Here is a 16,567-nt window from a genome sequence, read left to right as displayed (position 1 = left end):
TATCATTCTTATGAGAAATCCAAAATACTTGAGCATAGAGATACAGAGTAGAATAGTTGTTACCAGAGGATGGAGGGGAAAGGAAAAATGGAGAGACTTGGACAAAGGCACACACTTTCGGTCATAAGGCCTAGAGATGTAATATATAATATGGCGACTGTAGCTAATAATAATGTATTACATACTTGAAATTTTCTAAAAAAAGAGAGCACATGTTAAATGATTTCACTGAAAAGGAAGGAAGGAAGAAAGGAAGGAAGGAAGGAAGGAAGGAAGGAAGGAAGGAAGGAAGGAAGGAAGGAAGGAAGGAAGGAAGGAGAAAATGTAATCATATCAAGCAATGGAAATTTTCTTAGCTTAATTGTAGAAGTCACTACACAAGATGTACTTACACCAAAATGCCATGTTACAGACTTAAATATATGTATGATTTTTAAGTTGCCAATATTTCTCAACAAAAAATAAAAATAAAAAGACTTAAAAGTTTACAACAAAGAGCCAAAAATAAATCACAGGGGGCATAAAATGAGTGTATTTCATGGAAGTGATTCTGTTCAATGATACATTTAGTTGAGATACTCTCCATTCCCTAACAAGTTTAATTTTTATCAACCAAGTTGGTGCACTTTGATTTAGCAAATGCAGTGTCCCACCCCTTTACTGATGTGTAGATAGAAAATAAATGATAGCTAGGTCAATAACAATAGCTAGCTAACTGGCAAAATAGAGAGGATTATAATATTTGTTACAGTTCATTATAAGTATGTAAGGTCATTGCCTGTACACTCAACCTGCTGTCTACAAACAAACATTTAATCAGTGAGTTCTCAGGTTTCCAGCTTTTCTTCTTATTGACAATGAAGCTTGGTACACTATCAATCTAACTTCCAGATAATATGTTATTACTATTTCAGTTTGTCTTAGTGATATTATATTGTCTAAATAAGTCACCATATTAAAATATAAGTAGAATACAATACAAGGTTTTATGTATACTCATTATAAGAGGCAGATATATAAATTTGTTCTTAAGTTCTTTTATAAAATGCTCAATCTTGCAATGTCATTTGCCTTTAGCCATCAAAGAAAGCATCTATTTGCAGATTCAAATTCTTGGTTAAGTGAATAGAAACATTCTCCAGAGGCATCTGATGCCTCATAATAAGTCCATAACTAATCTGATGTTCACCAAAGACCACAAGACATTTACCCATGCCCAAGAAAACACAATGTGATGATAGGAAGAAAATAAGTTTGGAGAAGAAAAGAAATAAAACTAAATTGTGTAGAAATAATAAGTGACTTTATTGAGGCAGTTTGTTTCTCAACTTATTTTAAGAAGAACACTATTTAGAATGACCACATATACTACTACCTTCTCTTTAAAGTTAGTGAGTTCAGTTGAATTTTCATCAGAGTCCTGCCTAATAATATTTATAGTAAAAGAGTTTAGTTTTGTTTTCTTATATCATATGGTCTAGGCTTGCAAATAGCATGATTTTCAGTGATTGAGATCTATGCTGTAAATTCATCAGTTCATTTAAACTATATTTTTTCAAGTTAAAAGATAGCATTGTGGCTCAGAAAGTAAGCCATTTATTTTTATTAAATCATAGAAGGTTTCAAATGAAACTAGAATAGAAGCTTTTGTTTTGTGAATAAAATACAACATGAGTGTAAGAACAGTAATCTTGACATTTCTTTTGCATCAGAGTCCCACTTTTAAAAGCAGAGTCTGATGAAATGTCCAGGTTTTGAACTCATGTTCAAACTCAATTCTGTATACAGATCCCATGCAAGATTAAAAATTAAAACCTTTGAACTGGATTGGGACCAAGTTAAAGATAGCAACTCAATTCACAATAGCGAAGCTATGGAACAAACTTAAGTGCTCTACAACAGATTAATGGATAAAGAACTTGTGACATACACACACACACACACACACATATACAAACACACAATGGAATATTACTCAGCCAAAAAGAAGAATGAAATTATGGCATTTGCCAGTAAATGGATGGAGCTGGAGACTATCTTGCTAAGTGAAATAAACCAGTCCTAAAAAAAATAAAGGCTGGATATACTCTCTGATATGTGGATGCTACACACAATGTGTGTGGGGGGACATAAATAGAAGTTCAATGGACTAGACAAGGAGAATGAAGGGAAAGGAGGGAGATAGGAATAGGAAAGACAGTTGAATAAATTCTACATAACTTTCCTATATTCATATATGAATACACCACTAGCATAACTCCACATCAGCAACCACAAGAATGGGATGTTGTATTCCATGTATGTATAAGATATCAAAATATAATCTACTGTCATAAAAAGAAATATATTTTAAAATGCGAATGCATGTAGGAAATAAAAATCTTTGCATGATTATGCTTATTAGTGCAAGACTAATCCACAATTTGATTCAGATTTCTAGTAGCCAGGAAGAAAATGGAAAGTCTGGTTATGATGATGCTCATCAAGTAGAGGAAGCACAGCACTAAAGAAAAACAAAGTTTTGCATAGTAATGATATATATATAATTTCTCCTGGGACTGTGTAGTAAATTTCAATATATATATCAGAATTCTACATAGCCTCAAATGTAATAGTAAATTTCATATTTTGACCACTTAAGAAAATAAGTGGATGTAAAATTACTAGGAGGCAGATAGACCATTAATTTTCTATTTCATAGAAGATATTCGACTCACTGTCATGTCAATCATTCCTTTCCTTAAGCTAAGTTTATTAAAATTTTACTTCTCACTCAAAGTTGGGCTTCTTATAGATATGATCCAGACATCAGACCTGTGCAAATACCTGTTTCTATCTTATGGAAGATAATAAAAGAAGAAACAGCATATGTATAATATGAGTTCACAGAGAAGAAAACTAAATAAATAAAACTAAGGAGACAAAAAAATTTTCAATTGAAAATGAACTTCACAAAAAGTAAGGATATATATATATGTATATATATGGATATAAGGATATATATATAAAATCTATATTATATACATATCAAATACATATTATATATGTATCAAAGTACATGTTGATAAAGCACACCAAGTAGCCAGGAAAATAGACTGAGAACAACAAAAAAAATTCTAAAAATGATCAATCTTTAAAGAAAGTGAAAAAATCATTTTGGCATTTAGACCAAATGTCTAAGTCACTGATAACTGAAAGAAAAATAAATAATCTAGAGTTTTTAATAGCAACATTTTATGTGTTTTGGAGTGAAGCAGAAAAAAAACAGATCCAAGTATTTTATATCTAGATAAACTGTTTTTCAAGTACAAAACCAAATGTTTGCAACATTCAACGACTTCTTCCTGAGATATCTACTAGAGAATAACAATTAAAATGAATGGTTGTATGTCAACTTAAGGTTTCAGGATGAGCAATAGCATACAATGATAGCATTATGAGTAAGTAATGGCTATGAGGAAAAATATGTACATAGTAGACATATATGCCAATCCTAGTGTTTCTATCTTTCTGCAAGTGTGCAGAATGAGTGGTAGAAAGGAATATGGATAGGAGAGATACTCAGTGAATATATATCATTTTATAGGTTTGACCCTGAAACAGGTGAACATTCTTAATTGTACATCTCTAACGACAAATGGCCTAAGAACAAACAATGGTACAAATAATTTGCAAACAGTGTTCAGCACTAATATCATATGTGATAGTGATGGTTTTATTTTTCAAAAGATTTATAAATAATATGTACTTCTATGATATTTTAACTTCAGAATCTTATATCCTTCAGAAGCAATATTCTTGGCAAGAGAAAAAGTTGATGTGAGAAAGAAGAAATTCAGTGAAGACCTTTTAGTCCTGAATTTAAAATTTCAATATAAATAAATGATTTTTTAGCTTAAAATTTATAATATTTCATCTGAAGAAGAGTTTTCTAGAAATACTGACATAACCATTAGCAATAAATACCCTAAGTACTGAGACCTGGTTACCTAGAAATTGGCTAATTCTAGGTCAGGAAAGGAAATATACAAGATCATCTTATATATCCAGGAATCTCTTAAAAATTAATAGCTTATCTTAAAGGCTTGAAAGACAACTTTCAAAGACTGTCAAAGATGAAGCAATTATAGGGAGAAAAAACTACAAAAGTCTCAAGCACATGAAATAAATTTAAATCCATAAGTTCATAATGATACTAAAAAAATGGTCAGCTATAAAAAAAAATACTAGTGAACTCACTGATTATCTTGAAAACTCATCAACAATAGAACCAGTAGTTAACCAAATAGTAGATAAGAATAAGATTTTCTTTATTATGGCATTTCAGCAAATTAATGAAAAGGAAATGATAGAATTGGAAAGTCACCCTTTTGTAACCCCACATGAATTATGGACTCAGGCCTTGAGCATCAATTTCTGCTAATATAATAAAGAGGAACATAATCAGATAATCAAATCCTCCTAAGGGAAGAGTATTGCACCTTCTATGAAGTAGTCAAAGAGATCAAACCTGAATCCAATTAATCCCCTAAAGCCAATTATTTTACTCATTCACAATTACTTTACTCATCCCTAGAAGAGAGCAGCATGTTAAACTACACTATGGGTAGGCAATCAGCAAAACCCTGCAGGATTAGCAATTGAGTCTCTTCGGAAAATAAATTACACAGAAGGAAGGAAAGATGGAAGGAAGAAAGCAATAGATGAAAAGAGACATTAAAGATATATGTTAGGGGTTACACCTCAGCTTCAACTGGATCCTGATTCAAGCAAACCAGAAAAAAAATTCTGACATGAATAAGCAAATTGTAAATTTTAACACTGTATTTGATGATATTCAGGAACTATTTTTTTAAGATAAAATGTGGTTTTATAAACCAGAGTCCTTTCTTTTGAGTTATTTACCCAAATATTTATTCATAAAATGTGTTTGGCCCTCTGTATCTATGGGTTGTATATCTGCAAATTTATCCAATTGCAGATCAAAACATATTTGGAAAAAAAATGTCTGCAATGTACTGAACATGTACTGAGCTTTTTCCTGTCATTGTTCCCTATATAATACAATATAACAATTATTTACATTGTGTTTATATTGTCATAATTACTGCAAGTAATCTAGGGGTGACTTAAAGCATATGGGAGGATGTGGATAGGTTATATGTAAATACTGTGCTGTTTCATATAAGAGTTTGAGCATCCAGAGATTTTCGTATGCAGAGCATTCCCAAAGGGTACCCATGGATGACTATAAAATGCTACCTGGAATTCGGCACAAAATAAGTTGAGAAAGGAAAATGGGTAAGAGTATATATGGTAAACTTTTGCTGAAGCTAGACAATAGCCTGTATGGGGTTATTATTCTATTCTCCCCCTTTCTTATATATTAAAGTTTTCTTTTCAAAAAAAAATAGAGCATTTAAAATAAAAAGATGCATTTGTTAGATTTTCCTGTATAGTATTTCCATGCACTGATCAAAAAAATGTTGCTCCTTTCTCAATTACAGGTATTTCTTTTTCCCTGGTGTGTCTGAATCCCTGGGATTCAGTTGAATCCCAAAGCACAGAAAAATATTATGATACAGAAAGATCAGGGCAGTTAACCCAAATGCAGAAATAGAGAAGGATAAAGTTGATATCAACACAAATGCAATGTAGCTGCATGTAAAGATCAGTAAGGGTTAAACAGGCCAGCGGCTGATACATCTGGGGAACATTAGCTATATTAAGGACAAGCCAGCATGAAAAGGTAACCGGAAGAAGCAGCTGAGTACTCTATGGTCAGGCCTTGAGGTCATCTGAATTGAGGGATTGTGGTTTACAGTCTAGCAAGGGACATGTATCATTTCAGCGCTTTGCTTTAAACCCCAGCACAAGAATTCCTGTGGTTTGGAATTGGATCAAAACTAAGCAGAAGACTTCTTTATTTAATAAGCAATTTTAAATGTTTTGCATCACAACACCTTTCAGGAAATAATAAACATGATTTATATTTATAGTAATAAAAATGTAATGTATTTTGGATTATTTGTGTGTGTGGTGTTGCAGAAATTGTCATGGGCCATCTATGTGAATATAATGGTAATCATTTCTTTTAAGTGTCATATCAGTCAAAAAATACCAGCAGCATTTGTTATGGGGCAGCACAGTGAAAAGTGTAAGAATTACTGTAAAGGTCTGGTAGAAGTTTGGAGGTATTGCAGTTCCATGGAACATGAAACTGTGAAATCAAACAAAAATTGCCTGAAATCTTGACTCTGCCATTTCACAGTATAGAGTAATCTCTATACTTTTTTTTTTGTTTCTTGTCTGTAAAACCAGACTGTAGTGAGCTTTAAAAATCAGGCTGAAGCAATATGAGGAAAGATTGTCATTTGCACATTTGTTTTTTTAATCATCAGCAACTTCTGCCACTTGCCTTTGAGTAAAGGACATCTTTGAGCATTAAAAAACTCTCTCTCTCTCTCTCTCTCTCTCTCTCTCTCTCTCTCATTATGTAAATACCACTACCAGGTGCCCTTCTAGACTAACAACACAATGACTTAAAAAAGCTGAAACAATTGCAAATTAATTTTTCCCTTGAGGTGAAACTATTTTTAGAAAAGGTAAAAGGATTGTTATATAACAACATGTCATAAGCATTTATTAGTTTACTCTTATGACGCTCTGATAACTAATGCTTATAGGGGTACAAAAGTAAGTATGTAATCCATACATGGCTTATGCTATTCGAAAGTATAGGTCTGCCTTAGTCATAATGGACACAGACTAGTAAGTATGCCACACTTCAGTCATTCAGAGTTTGAGCAAAGATATAGGAGGTGACCTCTCTTCTTTTTTTTTTTTTTAAGAGAGAGAGAGAGAGAATTTTTTTTAATATTTATTTTTCAGTTTTCGGTGGACACAACATCTTTATTTTTATGTGGTGCTGAGGATCGAACCCAGCGCCCCGCACATGCCAGGCGAGCGTGTTACCACTTGAGCCACATCCCCAGCCCTGTGACCTCTCTTCTTGACCTCTTGCGTTTTACAGTTAATTAGCAGTGAATAATTAAAATAATTAAACATACTGAAAGAGTTTTAATGCACATAACTGCATGCTATGCTAGTAACCAGTCATTTTGGACAACTTGCTGTGAAGTACGGCTTGATTTTTTGTCATCTCTGTGTAATAAAGAGGAATTTGTTTCGGAATGAGAAGGTTTGAGCTCTAGTCTTTTGTGGCTTGCTACTTACAGCCAGATAATTTAGGCAAAAATCTTCCCAACATTTGTTTTCTTGTTAAATACACTTTCCTCTTAGAATTGTTCTGAATGCCCTGTATGACATTTAATAAATGCATGGCCACTCTTGAAAACAAGTACACACTTGTAGAAGACTTTTTGTTTCTGAAATAGCTCCTGTTCCCATCCTGATTGTATTATAAGACACATATGTAGGAAAATAGCTCTTCTTATCTTTTTCTATGAAGATAGAAAGTACTTGTGGTAAGTATTTCTGTCCATCTCCAGAAGAAAGATGGTGAAAGAAAAAGAGACAAACAGGAAGAGGTAAAACCTCACAGACAAATGGAATAAGTGAGACTGTATAATAAATGAAGAAATCATTCCATATCTGGATTATAAACTTCATTTAAACTTCATCATGAGCCCATTTCACTTCTAACTACTGAGGCCAACTGGGATTTTCTTTCAGTCCATTGAGTATTTAATATAGAACAGAAGTTTCCAAACATGAAAACTTTAGTTAACAGTTAGAAAGACCATGAGGTCGCTGTACAACTCTATGAACCTACTTTCATTCAACAATGACGAGAACCCGGGGCAGTGAGAAATGTTATATTTTCTCCTCTACTCAGCATTTGTATTATATATGCAATCCAAGTCCATTACAGAAAAACTAAAAGTACTAAAGCACAAAAGATAAAAATTAAAGTGTTGCCTAAAACCTTACCATTCAGAGATAATCATTCTTATATATTGATGTGCCTCTATTCAGATTTTGTATGAGCATATGAATAAATATATTTTAGAAGGTTTTGGCAGCCATGTTTGTTACATTACTTATATTTTTCTACTTAATATTCTTGTGAATGTTTCAATGACATTAAGAAGTGTGAAAATACATTATTCTGTCCTATGGAGGACTCTTTTACTTAACCAATTTTCTTTTTTATATTTGCTTTTTGTTGCTTTCTTGAATGTAGATATTTATACCGAGGAAACATGATGTGTGAAAATTACTAGAAATGGAATCTTGGTGTGTTTTAAATTCCCCTTCCTAACCTTGCTGCTTCTGCTTCTTAAAAGGAATATTTATTCACTTTCCGTGGCAGACTTTCTCATTCCCATGACAGACTTTTGTATATAAGTAACACAGTTTGTTAATGAGAAGACACAGTTGGGTGGAAATAGATTTTTTTTCCCACAATCCCACTTGAACAGGATTTCTTATCAAATGACAGAATATTTCATCAGGTCCGTTATCTGTGTCTTCCTGACTGAGCCAGGGAATATGCAAGGACATTGAGAGGAGAGGGGTATGATCAGGATCTGTGGCCCCAGACATGCACCTGGAACTTCCTTAGTGTTTGAATAAGTGAATCCATATAACGAGATGTTTTAGAGTGCCTTTGCACTGCCAGGTTTAACTTGGATACGGCTTGATTCTTTTCAAGGTTAGTGCTACAAAAATCTAGCCATTTTAAATTTTAAGTATGAAATTTGATTTCTCAAGCATTGTAACGGGCACTTTGTTCATTATACATCTCTGGTTCTTCTTCATAAGCTTCTAACTTTCTATTTCTACTCTACCAAAGTAAGCCACTTCCCATGGGGGGTAAAAGATAGAATAAAATGCCCTGTTTCAAATTCAGAATCGGGTTATGTTTCCAGTTGCAACGATTAGGCATAAGAAATACAATTTGGTGACTAAAGCCCTGTAATTTTTTCTGAATAACTATAGGGAAAACATTTGCAGAGAAAAGTCTTAGTATCTATGTAGCTTATGCACACTGATATCCCCCAGACTCCCTTCTATGCATGCTCTCATTTTTATAATGCATTGTTGGTACTACATACCTGAAGCACCTAATTTAAGAGAATTTCACACTCAAGAGGGGGTATCTTGTGTCCACAATGAGAGCAAGGTCAACATTCCCAGTAGGTCACACTCACAGGTGCATCTCTACACGTGGTATAGATTTGTTGACATTTGATAGAAGATGAACAAAACCAGCCCTGGCAAGTAGGGAAGTAGTTCAGTTGAATCCCAAAGCACAGAAAAATATTATGATACAGAAAGATCAGGGCAGTTAACCCAAATGCAGAAGTAGAGAAGGATAAAGTTGATATCAACACAAATGCAATCAAGGACAGCTGCCTCAGTAAGAAGCATCCTTTATAGAAAAGTGCTTTCCTAAGCTCTGCCCTGGCTTATTCAACCATGCTCACACTGGGAAAAAAAATTGACAAACCTTTCATTGACCTTTTGTTAGGTGTATTGAGATTGGTTTTCACATGTCCCTCTGATCATTGCTGCTGGGTCATAGCAGAGAGTGAAAAGGGGAAAGCATAATTGAAACAAAAATAAACAAACAAAAATAAATAAACAGACAATAAATAAATAAACAAAAATAAATCACTACTCTTACAGAATCCAGCTCCTTTTTAGTCATGGTTTTGGCAATGCACTGGGGACATGGTCTACTTGGCTATGGGAGTCTCTGGGTCTCTGAAGCACAGCTTGTTTTATTGACCAAGGAGGATTTTCATGAAGTCAGGGTAGTACCTGAGCAGCCTTTGCAGCAGCGGAGAGTCCCTGATCACACTGCTGATAGTCACAGCTTCACATGTACCTTGGTAGGTAAGCAGCAACTCGGGTCAAGGAAAAGGTTAGAAGAGAGTCGATGTATGATCTGATAGGTGTGTTTGAAGAAAGGAACCTGCTCTGTTTAAATGCAGGCAGTGCCACCGGTCCCTGACTCAGGGTGCCAAGGGATAAATCAGTATCAAGCACATGTTGAACTCATTAGTGGCAGAGACCCACAGTGGGGGAAATCCAGCTAGCTATGGTACTGGAAACTGTAGCCCCTATAATTTGGTGGCTTAACATCATCCTAGAATTTGCTACTAGCGTAGAGAATGCCAGTTTTGTAATTGGTACATAGTACCACATTGGCCCAAGAAAGGAAGTAAAGAGCCAAAGAGGCAAAAGTAGTAACCAGGTTCAAGCATGAATGAAAAAATTTGAAACTGATAAATGATCTATGGCAATCCTCCAAAAATGTGTAGTGAAAAAAGTACTAAACCTAGTCAAGACCCTACTGCGCCCTGATGCCAATTTTGGATCTAGAAAATCTCCTGGCGCCTCCAGAGAGGGGAGCTGAGGTAATAATCTACCAGAAAGAAATGGCTTGAGATTTACTGGCAGTCAGTCTAGGAAGGCTCCAGAGGAGTGTGGAAGCACACCCAAACCAGGCCAAGATCAAGGCCACAACACAGGCTGGGATCAGACTTTACCAGCATCCCTGCAGCAGTGAGTGAGCCCTGAAACCCAGTCAGGATGGACTGAGAAAAGCCCAGAGGTATCCACTGAAAGTGCAATCACTGGGGAGTCCCATGTGATTGCAAGAAAGCCAAAGTGGAGCCTAGCTACTAATTCCCAGCAATTCTATACATGGAAGAGTTAAACAAAGCCCAGATTTTGAAAAACAGGAGGGTGATAAGCAATGGGAATTCTCCCCATCACAGTGGTTAGAGTTAGTGGGGCCGATAATCCAGGGACAATCTGGAAATTTTAGGAAGCTTTGTTGTTTGGGTCACTGTGACTGGAGAATGCTGCTGGCACTCAGTTGTCGTCAGGGACATAGGATGTTCTCAGTTATAATTGTCCTGTGTCCAGATTCTCCCACTAAATACTTGTAGAGATGAACAATGAACCACCTTTATTTTCTGAGCCTAGAACCTAACATATTTTATAAATAAAAAATTGTACTGTTTTAACATACTTTGAATCTCTCAACAATATTTATAAATTGAGAGATGATTATATTTGGTTTGATTGAAATAATTTCATTATCTGTTCACCATCTCAGAAAATTATTTTAGTGGCAATTAAATCTGCTTTTGATATTTGGGTTACCTACACAGCATTCCTGTATTGTCAGAGTTTATACCTATAATCTATCACATTCACAATGACTTTTTGTGAGTTTGTGAGCTGGGATTGAACTCAGGGCTTTATACATGCTAGGCAAGTGCTCTACCACTGAGTTACAACCCCAGCCACTCATAGTGATTTTATACAGTTTCAAACATCTGTATGCCTAGCTAAACAGTCTTATCTGGGTAATTTTAAATAAAAATTAATTAAATTAAACATAGACATTTAATATCCAAAAGTTGGTCATGAGAAAATATTAATAAAATTGGTAAACTTCTAGCAAGATCAATGAAAAATAAGGACAAAAGATTCAAATGGCCAATATCAAAAATAAATTTATTGCAAATCACATGGGCATCAAAATAATAATGAGATGATTATTTAGAAAGTTATGCTAATTAATTGAAAAATTTAATTTTTATAAAGGTCAAATTTCTAGAAAAACTCAAATTATTCCAAGGTCACATAAATAAAAAAATTATAAATAATTCCATATGTATTATGGATATAAAATTTGAAATTAAAGCTCTTTCCAGAATATAATATATCATCAGTTTTACTCAAGGTCTTCTAGAAGATAGGGAATAGGAAATACTTCCAACTTATTTGATAAGCCAAACATGCCCTTAAACCCATAACCCAATGAGGACATTTTACTTTGCTATCAAGGAAAATTAAAGACTAAGCTCTTTCTTTAACTTAAGTAAAAATTATAAACAAAATTATTGCAAACAATAACCAGCTATATATAAATGTGATACTACATCACAACCCAAAGAGACTTATTCTGAGACTACAATGTTGATTTAACATTTGATAATCAAGCAGTGTGATTTAGCAACTAACTGAAAAAATAGCTAACAATCAAATGGTGTTCTCAATAGATGAAGAAGTATCTGATAAAATTTAGCCCCCATTCATGAAAATAACAAATAGCATCCTAGGAATACAAAAACTTTCTTTATCTGATAACAGGCATCTTCAAAAATTACAAATGCATTTTCTGTCTGCCTTCTCTCCCACCTAAGTGCATGTTACCACCCCATGGAAGATTCAATGGATATGGACATGAGCCCCCTGAGGCCACAGAACTACCTTTTTGGTTGTGAGGTAAAGGCTGACAAAGATTATCAATTTAGTTCATAACCCACTTGAATCAAACTGTGAAAGATGATGTATTAAGAACTGTGTAATGTTTTGAACGACCAAAAAAAAAAAAGATTATCAATTTAAGGTGGATAATGATGAAAATGAGCACAAGTTATAGTTAAGAATGGTCAGTTTAGGGGATGGTGCAAAAGATGAATTGCACATTGTTGAAGCAGAGGCAATGAATTATGAAGGCAGTCCAAGTAAAGTAACACTGGCAACATTGAAAATGTCTGTACAGCCATCAGTTTCCCTTGGGGGCTTTGAAATCACACCACCTGTGGTCTAAGGTTGAAGTGCGGTTCAGGGCCTGTGCATATTAGTGGCCAGCACTTAGAAGCTGTGGAGGAAGATGCAGAGTCAGAAGATGAAGAGGAGGAGGATGTGAAACTCTGAAGTGTACCTGGAAAGCGATCTGCCCCTGGAGGTGGTAGCAAGGTTCCCCAGAAAAAAGTAAAACTTGCTACTGATGAAGATGTCGATGATGATGAAGAAGAATGATGATGAAGATGATGATGATTTTGATGATGAGGAAACTGAAGAAAAAGCTCCAGTGAAGATCTATACGAGATACTCCAGCCAAAATGCACAAAAATCGAACCAGAATGGTCAAAACCATCAACACCAAGATCAAAAGGTCAAGAATCCTTCAAAAAACAGGAAAAAAATTCCTAAAACACCAAAAGGACCTAGTTCTGTAGAAGACATTAAAGCAAAAATGCAAGCAAGTATTGAAAAAGCACATTGAATAGCCCTGGGCACTACTGATAATTAAGCCCAAAGATGGGGAGAAAGGAAAAGGAGAGACAAATATAGTCCATACTGAGTATCATCAACAATCCAGGCTGAAGTCTTCTATTTTAATCTCAATCCCCTTTCCTGATTTGCCACCCACACCCACTTGCATGCTGGAAGCAATCTCTCTCTTGATTTCCTAAAGCACTTTTGACTGCTGTAAATTTAGTTGAACCTTATATATTGCTCTCTCTTACTTGTGCATATGCCTAATCATTTATTAGACCATGTTTTAATCACCTTTGTATCTCCTTAGCTGCTCAATAAATGTTTGAGTGAATCAAAAAAATTTCAAATGCAAACAAAAAATAATCTCCCAAAATTTGAGGTAGAATATTGATAGCCTTTGTCATGAGATCAAAGCCCTGCTATCACCACTTACCATACAGGGCAGGATTCACCAACCCAAATGCCTACAAATTTCATGCAGGATACATAAATTCTTGAACCAGGGTGGGCTATAAGTCAATAGCAATAATGGGGCTATAGAATTTGAGAATGCAATTTCTGTCAAAAGTTATTCAAATTGAATCACAAGTCAAAACCAAGACAAAACAAAACAAAAATCACTGAGCCAGCCAAGCAAAATATTTGCAGGCCAGATTTAGTCTTAGTCTGCAAATTGGTGAGCTTGGTTTGTGTTATTTTGGTCCCAATCTTTGAAGATTCTTTCAGTCAATAGGTCACTAACATAACTCAAACTTTACATCATAAAGAAAAACTGTTACCAAGTCTATTACTGCCTAATGGAGACCGGTGTTTCAAATAGATGTCAAAGCCTTGATAAAGTTTTTGATATTTGGAAGAGAAAGCTGAAAGTAATCATAAAGAAAAAATATACTGTGGTTTAATATGAGAAGGGAGGCTTTAGACTGTGGACCCTTATGGATAGTGATATAATAGCCAAGCCACTTGCTTCTAAGTTATTCCAATAAATCTTAAATCATCTTGTCAACTTAAGAAAAAAAAAAAAAGAGGAGGAATTTTCAAGATGGTGGAATAGAGCAGGAGGTTGCTGTCTATTCTGCAGCATGAAACCGAGAAAGGAGACAGGCAGCTTCTCAGCAAGATGAGTGAATGACAAAAAAAAAAAAAAAAAAAAAGGAGTGGGGAGGGAAGAGGGCTTTATTGGAATTTAATACTGGACACTCAAAGCAGGTTGAGGACTCAGAATATTGGATATAATAAAATAAAGAAGAAATCTCTAACACCACAGCTGCTACCATGGCTGGAAGCACCAGCCAGGGATCCCTCCACAAGCATTGTGGAGGGATAAGAGAATTAAAGGAACCGACTGGGTATGGAGAGTTTAGAGATCAAGGACCCTGGTCAACTAAACTGAAAGGTAAGCTGCACAATATCCTTGTATGGGAAAGAAACTGCATCTATCCCATTGGCCCACAGAGGACAGAGAAAGGAACCATTTTGCAGCCAGACCATGGAGGCCAGAAGCTGAGGGTGCCAATCCCTGGCAAAGTTGAGTCTGGCCTGAAATCCAGGCCTGGCAAACCCAAACTTCACAACATAGAGCGTGCCTAAGTGACCAGGAGATAATCAAACTGGAGAGAGGTTTACACAGGGAACAATTAGTCATGGAACCCTCCCCCCCCCCAACTCTTCCTTTCCCCCCTGCTTGCAGGACCAGCTGGGAGAAATGTGCCTGGATGGCTAGAAAGGGAGGGGGTGGGTGAGACTGAATTTGGAGACAGAACCTTAGACCAGGAAACTTGGGGTTTGCAGGTGACATAGTGGACTAAGAATTGGCTCCTCCCCCACACCAGTGGAACCCAGGGGAGATTCCTGGGCTGTAGTCTGCCTCTGTCGACCAGCAATTGCTGGGCCCTGAAGGTTTGCTAGTTTAGAATCTCCACAACTGGCATTCAGTGAAGAGCCTGGAGCCTACCTAAACCTAAACCCCACCTCTAGGAATTCTGCCTATGGGAATTCTCACCCTAGCAACCCTACCCTAAGGGTAGCGCAAGCATCATACTACAGACAACCCTGCTGAGAAGGAAAACTGAAAATCTTTTGAACTCCAACAGAAACAATTCTTTAACTTTTCATTGAGATCCCCCCACTTTTTTCTTTTCTCTGCTTAATTGTGATCTTAAGGTTTCATGGACATTTATACATATTAATATTTGTTTTTTTCTCTTTTCTCACTTCTAGCATTTTTGAAACCAGTTATTTTTCATGGGTCAGTTTTTTGAGGACGAGGAAGTTTGATTAGTATATTTCAGTTTTGTTTTGTATTCTTTTGATTAGTTAATTTTAAAATTTTTACTTTGTATATTCTCTCTGTCACTTATCCGTTTCTTTGAATCTCTTTCTCTCTTTTTCTGCTAACAGTGGATCTCTATTGTTCTCTGTTTCACTCTTCCTTTAATTTTTTACTTCAATCTTCTCTTCTCCTCCCTCATAATCATAGCATCCTACATCACTTCTGTTCTCTCCCTGTCCACCATTCAAAACTGTAAACCATTTTGCAAACTTACTGTTTTTATTGTAGGCAATAACTGATCATATTATTTCTGTTTATTGTGACAACATTGTAGATGTCATAGCAGGAACCATATGGTTTAATGTTTTGTTGTTATATCATTTGTATCCCCCTAAAGAATGAGATACTGGAAACATTTAGGGACACTATAAGTCCACAGGGTAGAAACTCTACTGCCTGATATCCATACTGTTACATGAATGTTATATGAAAAATCAAGGGAAAAAAATCACCCCTAACAAACCAAGATACTTCAATAACAGAATCCATTGACATCACAGTGGAAGAAATGACAGAAGAGTGTAAAATGTACATAGTTAAATTAATCTGCAAGGTAAAGGATGATGTAAGGAGTGAAATCAGAGAGAAAATACAGGAAGTAAAAGATCACTTCAATAAAGAAAGATATTCTGAAAAAGTATTAAGCAGAAAAAAAAAGAGCCTGTAAGAACTCACATTGTAGTATTGCATGGGGAAATGGTATAAGATCAAATGTTCAAATTCATTCATATTTTAATAACACACAATTTGAGTTTAAGTTGTCTTTAATTTATCTTAATGTTTATGGTTTTAAGTCAAGCACAACTTCAGGATGATTTATTCCTAAGTATAAAATATTATGATGGTATTATAAAAGTATTTGTTAAATTTTATTTTCTAATAGTTTTTGATATATAGGAATAACATCCTTGCCTTATTCTAAATTTTCAAGGGGATAATACTACCTTCCTTACTAAGAATAACATTTGCTGAAGTTTTGTTGGTTTTTAATATAGTTCTTATTTGAACATCAGAGTTCCATTCTGACCTAGTTTGCTACAGGTATTTGGAATTTTAATCGTGAATGTTGAATTCCATTTTGTACATTCTCTGCATCTATCAAGAGCACCATGGTTTTGTCTTTTAGTCCCTCAGTGTGGTACATGACCAGGTTCCAGATACCATGCAGGTGCTAAGGGT

At 35.2% G+C, this 16,567-nt stretch overlaps 1 pseudogene; it reads left to right on the top strand.

Annotated features, from left to right (window-relative positions):
• Positions 1-12,207: 12,207 nt before the first annotated feature.
• Positions 12,208-13,229, top strand: LOC101973488 (nucleophosmin-like; annotated as a pseudogene).
• The last annotated feature ends 3,338 nt before the right edge of the window (positions 13,230-16,567 follow it).

The sequence above is a fragment of the Ictidomys tridecemlineatus genome, chromosome 2, assembly GCF_052094955.1.
Source record: "Ictidomys tridecemlineatus isolate mIctTri1 chromosome 2, mIctTri1.hap1, whole genome shotgun sequence".
NCBI classification, from domain to species: Eukaryota; Metazoa; Chordata; class Mammalia; order Rodentia; family Sciuridae; genus Ictidomys; species Ictidomys tridecemlineatus.
Note: the sequence above shows the minus strand (reverse complement) of the source record. Positions and strands in the feature narration are given on the sequence as shown.